The sequence below is a fragment of the Marmota monax genome, unplaced genomic scaffold, assembly GCF_021218885.2.
Source record: "Marmota monax isolate L192 unplaced genomic scaffold, Marmota_monax_Labrador192_F-V1.1 WCK01_AAM20220418_F8-fsc00062, whole genome shotgun sequence".
NCBI classification, from domain to species: domain Eukaryota; kingdom Metazoa; phylum Chordata; class Mammalia; order Rodentia; family Sciuridae; genus Marmota; species Marmota monax.
The window spans coordinates 5,956,064-5,967,982 of NW_026695221.1; the positions used below are offsets into that span (position 1 = coordinate 5,956,064).

At 38.9% G+C, this 11,919-nt stretch overlaps 1 pseudogene; it reads left to right on the forward strand.

The window, feature by feature from the left end:
* The first annotated feature begins 9,166 nt into the window (after nt 1–9,166).
* On the forward strand, nt 9,167–9,726 carry LOC124085102 (large ribosomal subunit protein eL15-like; annotated as a pseudogene).
* The last annotated feature ends 2,193 nt before the right edge of the window (nt 9,727–11,919 follow it).

The following is an 11,919-nucleotide window of genomic DNA, read 5'->3' on the forward strand; positions in this document are numbered from 1 at the left end:
ATAGACACTTCACAGAAGAAATACAACGAATCAACAAATATATGAAAAAATGTTCAACATCCTTAGTGGTAAGAGAAATGCAAATAAAAACTACACTGAAATTTCATCACATTCCAGTCAGAATGGCAATTATCAAGAATACAAGCCACAATAAATATTAGCTAGGATGGTGGGGAAAAAGGTACACTCATACATTGCTGGTAGAACTGCAAATTTGTGCAACTGTTATGGAAAGCAGTATAGAGGTTCCTTAGAAAACTTGGAATGGAACCACTATTTGACCCAGCTGTCCCACTTCTCAATTTTTACCCAAAGGACTTAAAATCAGCATTCTACAGTGATACAGCCATATCAATGTTTACAGCAGCTCAATTTGCAATAACTAAAGTATGAAACCTACCTAGATGCCCTTCAACAGATGAATGGATAAAGAAAATGTGATATATACATACATACATATGTGATATTATTCAGCCATTAAGAAGAATGAAATATTATGGCACTTGCTGGCAAGTATATGAAGCTGGAGAATATCACACTAGGTGAAATAAGATAATCCCAAAGAACCAAAGGCTGAATGTTTTCTCTGATATGCAGATGCTAATTCATAATAAGAGGGAGAGCTATGGAGGAATAGAGGTACTTTGGATTAGAAGGAGGGGAATGAAGTAAGGGGAAGAGGTATAGGGGTGAGAATGATTGTAGAATGAATCAGACATTATTACCCTATGTACATATATGTTACATGACCTATGCAATTCTATATCATGTACAACCAGAAGAATGAGAAGTAATACTTCATTTATGTATGATGTGTCAAAATGCATTCTACTGTCATGTATAGCTAATTAAAACAAACAAAAAATAAAATAATTGATCTCAGAAGTTAAGAGTAGAATGGTGGCTATGGAAGGCTGGGAAGAGGAGAGGGAGGGAAGGATGGAAAGAGGGTGTCAGTGGGTGCTTAGTAACATAGGAGCAATTGTTCTGGTGTGCTACTGTACAAGAGGGTGACTACAGATAAAAATAATGCACTGTGTATTTTAAAAAGCTGTAAGTAAGGATTTTAGAAGTTTTTATCATAAAAATTATAAAGCCTGAGGATACAGATGTGTTTAACCTGATGTAAACATTGCACAATTTATACAAGTGTCAAAACATTGTTATTCCATTAATATGTACAATTTTTATGTACCAGCCATTTTTTTAAAAAAATTTAAGAGTATGTGAACTCTAAAATTGTCCTATTAACTTCTTTTTTTTATTTTTTATTTTTTTTTTAAATTTTTATTGTTGGTTGTTCAAAACATTACAAATTTCTTGACATATCATATTCCACACTTTGATTCAAGTGGGTTATGAACTCCCACCTTCACCCCATACACAGATTGCAGAATCACATCAGTTACACATCCATTGATTTACATATTGCCATACTAGTGTCTGTTGTGCTCCGCTGCCTTTCCCATCCCTATTAACTTCTGAATGTCTTGCACCTAACATAATGAATGAGGCATAGTGCTCAATATTGAATAACTGAGTAGTGAACACCACAGTGCATATGAGAAACAGTTGCTCACTGTGAACACAAGATAGCAGCATAGATCCAACTATGCAGTTCACTACGGGGACGCTTCTGTTTCTAGTATTGAGCTTCCAGGATGGTTGGCCAAAACCAGAAAATGCAGATCCCATTGGGAATCTATTTTGCTATTTTTAAAATGAAAAAATTAACAAGTGACATGAAGTTACTAAGTAAGGGGATCTGATAGCATTAATGAATTTATTCCAATCATCATAAATAGTATGAGGGCCTGGGACCAAAGAAGAATGATATGAAATTTTCTTTTCTCAAGATCCCAGAATCATGCCTGCCCCCCTACCTCCACCTAGGACTAAAAACACTCTCATAGCATATTTTTTAGACTCAACATACATAACATACCTTTCCCTCCTCTGTTTGTCTCCTCCGATGCTTCTCGGCTATCACTGTCAGAAAGCTCTGTACATATAAATGAAGAATAACTGTGATCTTAATCATAGTCTCTGATGGCTGTTATTGACCCCACTCATCAGCCTATTGTCTCTGTGTTTCTATGACGTTTATCCAGAGCCCTTTCCCATCATTTTAAATAAATTGACACTTCTCTGAACAATCTCCTTGAGATTTGTACATGTCTCCTAATGTTACAATTGCCTTTTTAAGAGTATGTGAACTCTAAAATTGTCCTATTAACCTCTGAATGACTTGTACCTAACATAATGAATGAAGCATAGTGCTCAATATTGAATAACTGAGTAATGAACACCTCAGTGTGTATGAGAAACAGTTGCCCACTGTGAACATTCCTCCCATGGCTTATGACCAACTTGGGTTCACCAAGACATGGACTCCATGTCTCACAACTGTCAAGTTCATATCAAACTTCAATTTGATTTCTTTGAAATATATTTCTAAAAACGATAACCCAGAAGAACTACATGCATATATTTACTAAAAAAACATGTTCTAGAATATTCATGCTACTCTTATTACTAATGTCTCCAAACTGGAAACCACCCAAATGTCCAAGAGTAGAATGGAGGCACAGCTGTGGTATGCTCATTGAAGAAAATGCTATACAATAATGAATTAAAAAGAACTACATAGAAGAAGGATGAGTCACACCAACATAATATTGACTTAAATAAGTCAGTCACAAAGAGACTGCAGAAAGTTCAAAGAACAGACAAAACCAGTATACCATGTTGAAACTCAGGATCACATTTACCCTGGGGAGGATGAAGCATAACTGAAAGTGAGGATGGAGAAGGCTTCTGAGATGTGTGGTATCCTCTTTCTTTATCTGGTTGCTGTTTTTGCAGGTATATTCACCGGGTGAAATTTATTAAGGTGTAAACAAATTTATGACGAAGTCCATTTCTCTAGGTATGTTTTATAAAACTTCCAGAAAAATAAGGAAAAATATATTGTGATGTGTTGATTGGATTCCATTCTAGATTGTTTTGGAAATTGTAGTTTGAAGAGAGCTAGTGCTTAGAATATGTCCCGATCTATTACAACCCAAGGCCTGGATCCTAGTCAATCTTGTAAGAAATTGTAAAGTTAATTTTAAAAGAAGCTGTTTCCTGAAGTCCTTGTGTACTTAAGGGATGAAGAGCATTAGGGACCCAGTATCAGTACTGTCCTGAAACTCATCTGTTCTCTGGTCACCCTTTGGGAGAAATACCAGGCTTACGAATTCATCTTCAGAAACAGCTGGCCAGGTGGCCCACTGCCCTCCCTCTATTGTCATTTCTGCATTGTTCTGGGACTCTGGCCACACACACTTTCTTAAATAACTGCAGTTGTTAGCATTGTCCAGGAGACTATTTTGAAACACGGGCTTAGCTTGGTGATGTGCAGGACGAGGAAGAGCCCAGTTGTTGGCAGGGAGAACTAGGGCCATCAGGGAGCTGGGGGTGGGCAGGAAGTTATGAGGAATTTTTGGCTGCAGGAGGCTTGAACGGGTCCAGGGCTACCATGGCTTCTGACAAGGTTCAGTGCTGGTGTGGGGAATTGGGAAAGAAGGAGGAGAAAGGGTGGGGAGGAACCCATGCGGGTTGGAGGACATCTTAGAAGGGAAGTGTTACAGGGCTGGAGTCTTCCAGGAAGCCAAAGCTGCACTAAGACTGTAAACTCTGATTCTTGAGATCAAGTCAGAAATATTTCAGTCATGTCACTCAGATTAATAGACATCAATTTATTAAAAGGATAGGAAAAGAATAAGGGGACACTCTCAAGGGAGAGAGTGCTCCTCTCAGAGGAGAGGGACAGTGTGCCTCTCCTGCACTCCAATTTTATTGGGGATCCCAGAGAAACTTCCAGAAAGCCCTTCACAGATCCACTTCTTGACTTTTGACTGATAGCAGGATGACCTCAGACTTTGAAGTCCCTACGGCCATGGCAACTCTAGGTCACTTTTGCCCCCTGACCAATTCTAATTGGTTTCTTAACTATAAGTTCTTACAGATTTTATGGTTAGGAGGAATTATCTTTATATTCCTAAGTTTTAGGATCTGGTCTGTGAAAAGGTTTACCAAAGTCTCCCATTCAGGATAAAACTTGGATTCCTCTTATCCACATTATTGTGGGCTTACCTTTCTCCTGTGAGTAACAGGCAGTTTGCTGAGGAATGTGACAAATCCTGTCCACTAAGGCCAGGCAGGGCTGCAGGTAAATTGCTTCTTGGACAAGAAAGCATGTGGGGGTCAACACAATGGGCTTGTTTCATAGGATTATTCCCTTAACCTTGTGTTCTCACCATTCACATCTGTCTGTTCTCTAACAGAAGAAATGGGTGAAAGGATAGGAGGTTGACTGGAGCTGGAAGAAGAGACAGAAGAGAGAGGGACGAACAGGGGAAGGGTGGGTCAGCGAGGATGTGGATTGAGGCATGATGGTGTTTGGACACATTGTGTAAAGGGCAATTTCTATAGCCTGGAAGGACTTGGGGACAGCTTTTGGGAGCCTTCTGTGGGATGGCAAGTGGCAGCAAGGGGTGCGATGATTAACAGGCAGCCTGATGACATCCTGTCACCTTTAGCCACTTCATAGGGGTCAGATATTGTCACAGCCCCTCGGGCTATGGAGACACAGGAAACTCTCACAGGTGTAATGAAGGGGATGCTCAGATATGTTCTAAGGGACAAAAGTGGCACTCTCTTTTCAATTTTTATTGATTTCATAGGGCTATAGAAAAAGTATACCATGAGTTGAAAAACCCTGATTTCACTGGCTCTTGCAACACCACTATCTCACAGGGTCTCCAGAAGGGAAGTGTTACAGGGCTGGAGTCTTGGTGATGTGCAGGACGAGGAAGAGCACCAATCTGCACCAATTTTTTCTGGGGTCCCTGTGGGAGCGTTTTGTGTACTTGTAGCATTTCCCACAGGAGTCCATCCATTGGTCTCTGGAGACCTCTCTCCTCACAATTACAGTTTAACAGAAAGGTTCTTAGGAAGGGATGCTGATGCCCCAGAATTCAACAAAGTTTAAGTGAACTACCGCCCCCGCCTTTTTTTCTTTCTGTTATGCTCAGATTTCTCTAAGCTTTGTTCTTGGGTCATCTTGCAGTGTTTGATTTCTTTTATTCTTTTATGAGTTTTAGCCCAGAAAATTTCCTAGCAACACCTCACTCCCACTCCTGCAAAATGATGTCACTAGTCTTCCCACCAGTATGCCAGACTTTCATGAGTCCCCACACAGGACCTGGGCTCAGTTTAAATGCAGGTTGCTGATTCATCTAGAAACCTGGCCTCATGCAGGAGCAGGCTAGCTTGTCTCTGGCCCTCCATTGTAATTTTTCTTGCTTCCTGTCCCTCTCCCTAGGCCTTTCTTTGCTAATGGAGTGTGCTAATCCCACCTCCTCCTCACCCCATAACTGAGAAAACTCTTGTTCTGTATTGCTGCCTCTCAGGAGTGCCATACTTTACTAAAGCCCAGGGGTGATGAAGTGCTTCCCTGAAGTTCCTACTAATAAGAAAATACAAAGGAGATGCTATATCCTTTCACCCTGGGCCCTACCTCCTTCCCAGATGGAAGAGTTCCTGCTTGTAGTGAACATGATCATCTGTGTAGAAATTCCCAGAAAGGCTGAGGCAGAAGGATCACAAGTTCAAGACTCACCTGGGAAACTTATTGAGACCCTGTCTCCAAATAATGAATAAATAAATAAAAAGGACCGGGGAGTAGCTCAGTGGTAGAGTGACCTTGGGTTCAATCCCCAGTACCCCATCCCCCATAGACACACAAACATAAGAAAATCCCTAAGACTCTGAAAAATCACTCTTAGAACTAATAAGTGAATTTGACAAGGTTGTAAGATATAAGATTAACGTACATAAAAGCAGTTATATTTCCACATACCTGTGTATTAAGTTTCTTCCAAACAGAATCTATAAAAATATAAATTCATATATATATATATATATATATATATATATATATATATATATATGTATTTATATAGTTTTTTTGCAGACCTCTATGGATTTTCTACAGACCATATAAATGTATATATGTGTATATATATATATATATATATATATCCAGGTGGGCCTTGAACTTGTGATCCTCCTGCCTCAGCCTTGCTGGGGATTTTTCTACATAGATGATCATACACACACACACACACACACACACACAGCTGTCTCTCTGCAGTCATGGGTTCCACAAGGAATCAACCAAATATGGACCAAAAGTATTTGAAAAATAGCATCTGTACTGAATATGTACAGATGTTTTTTCTTGTCATTATTCTTGAAACAATATAGCATAATAGCTATTTACATGGCATTTACTTGTGCTAAGTATTAAAGTAATCTAGAGATGATTTAAAGCATATGGGAGGATATGTGTAGGTTATATGCAAATGCTATGCCTATTTATATAAGGGATTTGAACATCCACCTATTCTTTTTTTGTGTGGTTTCCAAGGAACTTATTTAATCAGAATTTTATAGGACTCTAGAAACCTGCAGTTCTAATAAGGCTTCAATTAAAAGTGTGATTTGGGGAAGCAATTTTAACCTTCATTTTGTGTCAGATCACATAATATGATAAAATTTAGTCATTTAATTAGATAAAAAATCTTTATACAAATTATTGATACCTAGATACAATTTGGTTTGGAAAATGAAATAAAATGAAATCATATGCATATAATTGAATGCATAAGATAAGTGTGCTAAATGAAAAGCTATACAACAATGACAGGCATTAAAGAATCAAATCCAAGTACAAAGGAAGACACTCATCTGAATTTCTATCTTTCCATGGAGCATCTTTTTGTTCTTTTCTTGTACATTATTGTGTATCCACATTTTCTGCATCTGATTGGATACCTAAATTTTATTCCATTTTTTGTGTGACATTCCCCACACAGGTATATATCATTGGCTGCTGCTTTTGGGGTTGAATGTCCTTCCTGGTGTCCATTCTTACCTATGTACTGCGCGGAGACTTACCTGTATTTCTACACAAAACCCCAATTGTTGTGCTGTTGAGTATCCATGTATTTTGAAATCTGCAGAGGTCCCTGGAACCATGCACATATCAAAGGATGGCTTTATGTGTGTGTGTTCAGATAGAGTGGGAGATAGAAAATGAGAGAGATTTACTTTAAGGAACTGGCTCATGTGATTGTGGGGCTGGCAAGTTCAAATTCTTCAGGGCACAGTAGTATGCTGGAGACCCAGGAAAGAGCTCATGTTGCAAATCAAGTCTGATGGCCATTGATTGGGAAGCAGAATTTCCTGTTCTGTAGGGAATCACTGTCTGTTTTCTCTTAAGGTCTTCAGCTGATGGGGTGAGGTCAATTCACATGGTGGAGGGTAATTTGCTTTACTCAAAATCTACTAATTTAAATGGTAATCACATCTACAAAATTCCTTCACAGAAACATCAAGACTAGAGTTTGATCCAAATCTGGGTACCATGGCTTAGCCAAGCTGATACATAAAATTAGCTATCACAACCTGCGATATATTATTGAAAAGCAAAACTATAAAACAATACCATTTAAAAAGCTTTAGGGCTGGGGTGGTAGCTCAGTGGTTGAACACTTGCCTAGCATGTGTGAGACACTAGGTTCTATCCTCAGCACCACATAAATGTAAATGAATAAGACAAAGGTAATGTGTTCATCTACAACTAAAAAATATTTGTAAGAGTTAAAAAAATTGATACTTATTTCATAGAAAGCTACAAAATGCTGATGAAAGAACTCAAAGGAGTCCTAAGTAAATACAGAGACATACTATGTCCAAGAATTGGAAGACTTAACATAAAAAAGTTATTGATTTTGCCAAAATATTGATGTATAGTATAGATTGAACACAATTCTTGTTGAAATATCATCAGGTCATTTTGTTGATATAGACAAGCTAATTCTAAAATTCATGTAGAAATGCATAAGTTCAGAAAAGCTAAAACAATTTTGAAAAATAAGAATAATGTAGAAATCATATCACCTAATTTTAAGACATACTATGACATGGTAACCAAGACAGTGTGATATTGGATAGGGATACACACAGATCAGTGGGATATAATAGAGACAATATATGATAAAAATGTTACACAAATATGGCCAATTTTTTTTACAAAGGTGCAAAAACAATTCAATGGAGAAAGGATCAGGTTTTTAAGAAATGTTATTAGACAACTTGACATCTATAAAACAAACAAGCAAGAGTACATGGACTAAACTTCATAGCATATAAATGTGTTTTTTTGGGGGAGGGGCACCAGGGTTTGAACTTAGGGGCACCCAACCACTGAGCCACATCCCCAGCCCTTTCTGGTATTTTACTTAGAGACAGGGTCTCACTGAGTTGCGTAGAGCCTTGCTGTTGCTGAGGCTGGCTTTGAACTAGTGATCCTCCTGCCTCAGCCTCCTGAGCCACTAGGATTACAGGAATGCACCACTGTGCCCGGCAAACTTCATAACCTATAAATAAATGAACTCAATATGGACAATAGATATAAATGGAAAATGTAAACCTCTAAACTCTTATAGAAGAAAACATTTAGGATAAAACATTTTCTTGAGGTTAGGAAGAATTCTTAGACATGATACCAAAAGCATCATCCACGAAAGAAAACAAATGATGAATTGGTCTTCATCAAGTTTGATAACATTAACTCTGAAAGATGCTGTCAAGAGAATGAAAACACTAGGCACAGCCTGGAAGAAAATATTTGCAAATCCCACTGGTCATAGGACTTTTATGCAGGACATACACATGGAAAAATAAAGACACAAGATGTTCTGAATCATTGAGCATTAGAGACTTGCCAATTAAAATCACAAGTATCTATTACAGTGGCTAAAATACCAAGACCTGGCAAGAATATGGAGCAACTGCAATTCTCATACATTATGAGTGGGACTGAAAAACGGCACAGCCATTCTGGAAAGCATTCTTATAAAGTTAACATACATACATTTGTTATATAATTCAGCCATTCCATTCCCTAGAGAAATGAAAACTTACGCATGTGAGCATAAGAAGCCTGGATATGAAAGTCTATTGATATTCTAGTCATCATTATCACAAGCAAATGTCCTTCAGTAGGTGAGTGGAGCCTTTCCATCTGGTGGCAGCCATCAGGTAAGTCAAGATGGGGGCAAACAAGTCCACCCAGGAGCTATGGAGATAGAAGCAGTCAGATGTGATATGCTGTCTTCTGAAGGTCTACTGCTGGCAGTATCATCAGCTCTCTGCACTCCACAGGGCTCCCCACCCCACCCAGCTGGATAAAGCATGCAGACTGGGATACAAGACCAATCAAGGTTATGTCATATATAACATTTGTGTGCACTGTGGTGGCCACAAACACCAATCATGGTGTTAACCAGGATTAACCAGGATTCTTCAGTCTGTTGTTGAGGAGTGAGCTGGACACCGTTGTGGGGCTCTGAGAGTTTTGCATTCTATTGGTAGAGATTCCACATACAAATTATTTGAGGTTATCCTCATTGATCCATTTAACAAAGCTATCAGAAGAAATCTGGACACCCAGTGGATCACCAAACCAGTCCCCAAGCACAGGGAAATGCATGGGCTAACATATGCAGGCTGCAAGAGTCCTGGCCTTGGAAAGGTCACAAGTTCCACCACACTATTGGTAGTTCTCCCTGTACAGCTTGGAGAAGGCATAATATTCTCCAGCTCCACTAATAACTGCTAATGAAAGCATGATGTTTGTGCTTTAAAGGAGAATAAAATTATGGCATTTTCCAGTAAATGGATAGAATTGGAGAATAGTATGCTAAGTGAAATAAGCCAATCCCCCCAAACCAAAGGCCAAATGTTTTCTCTGATATGTGGATGCTAATTCACAATCAGGGGGGTGAATAGGGATGTTTTGGACTAGACAGACAGGAGTGAAGGGAGAGGAGAGGGAATGGGGGTAGGAATGATAGTAGAATCAATTGGACATTGTGACTCTATGTGCATATATGATTACATGATCTGTGTAACTCTACATCATGTATAACCAGATGAATGAGAAGTTATACCCTTTTATGTATGAGGTGTCAAAATGCATTCTACTGTTATGTATAACTAATTAGAACAAAAAAGTATGATATTTGTAAAGTTCATACTTAATAAACAACTTAGGACAGTCATGTCTGCTTAAAGGTGTTATTTATTTGTTAAAACTAGTGTACAGATTATTTCATGAATGCTTTGTCAAACTATGGAAATTAAAGTGCAGTAATGTTTGAAGACAGTAAGTGATGGTGTGTCTTGTTTCTATTAAGATGAACTTTCTGTCTTGCTTTATCTTATTAGGGAATTACATGTCAGTGTTTAAAATATGCTATGTGGTATAATATGTGTCAAAATTCTTTAAAGGGGGAAAACAGGGAAATGGATGAATAAATTGTAGCATGTCCATACAAAAGAATACTACTAAGTAATAAAAAGGAATGTATTATTTATACGTGTAACAAAGAAGTATACTCCAAGGCATTATCCTGGGTGAAGGAAGCAGTCTTAGAAAGATAGGTACTGTATTTCTTATTTGTAGGTGATTTTCATGACATTTTTGAAAAGACAAAGTAGTGATGGAGAATAGACCAGGGGTTCCCAGGAGTTAGGGGAGGGGGAGGCTGTGATCATAAAGAGAGAGCAGGAGGGAAATTTTAGGGGGTACTATTTTGTATCCTGATTGTGGTAATGATTCCATAATTTTATACAGGTGTTAAAACTGTAGAAACTTTACACTAAAAGAGTAAATTTTATTGTGATGATTTAAAAAAATAAAATCAATAAAATGAGAGAGGATGGCAGTGGCTTCTGGAGTGGGACTCCAGTTCCTCCTCACAGGTGAGGCTGAAGACCTGTGACCTGTGCAGCAGCTCTCAAAATGCCCACCTGCCCTGCATGTCTTCCCTGAGTCTCAAGGATTTGATCTTGTTTCTTGTGGGGACAAGTGCATGGAGTACTGCATACATGGCATATGTTAAGGGCGTCTGAGTGGAAAACCACTCCCTGCTGCTAGGTGTGAGCCGCAAATCTCTTACCCCGCTTAACCCGTAGGCACAGCCCTGGGCGTGAGGCCATGTGTTGCAGTCCCAGCGCTTGCTCCACGGCCTGCTCCTCGATTGGTTGCTGCAAGGACAATTGGTCAGAAATTATATGGGTGGCTGCCTGTAATCTGCTTAGCTACTGCCTGAGTATATATACATGGCAACTGCACAATAAAATCAGACCCGCTTGCTGCTTGGTCTCCAGAGGTCTTCATTAGTGACTCCGTGGCCACACTCTCCTCTACTCTGTTCTGTGGATCTCCTCGCTGGACAAGAGAGAGAGTCCACACAGTTTCTTGCTTTAGATCCGTTAGGACTAGACAGCAAGGCTTACGTTTTGATTTTCATTCCCAGAAAAGACCATTAACAATCTTTCTCTCTCAACTGATTGATCAGCATTCTTTCTGGTTGTGTTCTGCACACTGTGACAGTGGTGAGGTATAATTATATGAGATATAATTTTTATCTAGTATAATACCTAGATCTTCAAAATACAGTTTGGTGAGCTTTGGTGGATGTAGGCAGTGGTATATTCATAAATGTTAAAAAACGTTTTTTTTTTTTCTGGTGGGATTTAAAAAAAAAAACAAACAAGCCTGGCTTTGTACTGATTGCCAACTTCCAGGGTACAAACACTTCCACCACGATGGATTTCATGCTGCCAATGTGATGTCATCTGATTTTCAAAGTTCTGAGAATTTGACCATTGGCTCTCTTGGTGGTGCTAATGGGCTGTGACGCACCACTGCCCATTATTTATGCTGGTGTGACCATCACCTAGACTGAGATTAAGGACATTTCCATCACCCCACATTTCCTATCGTCCCTTTGTAGG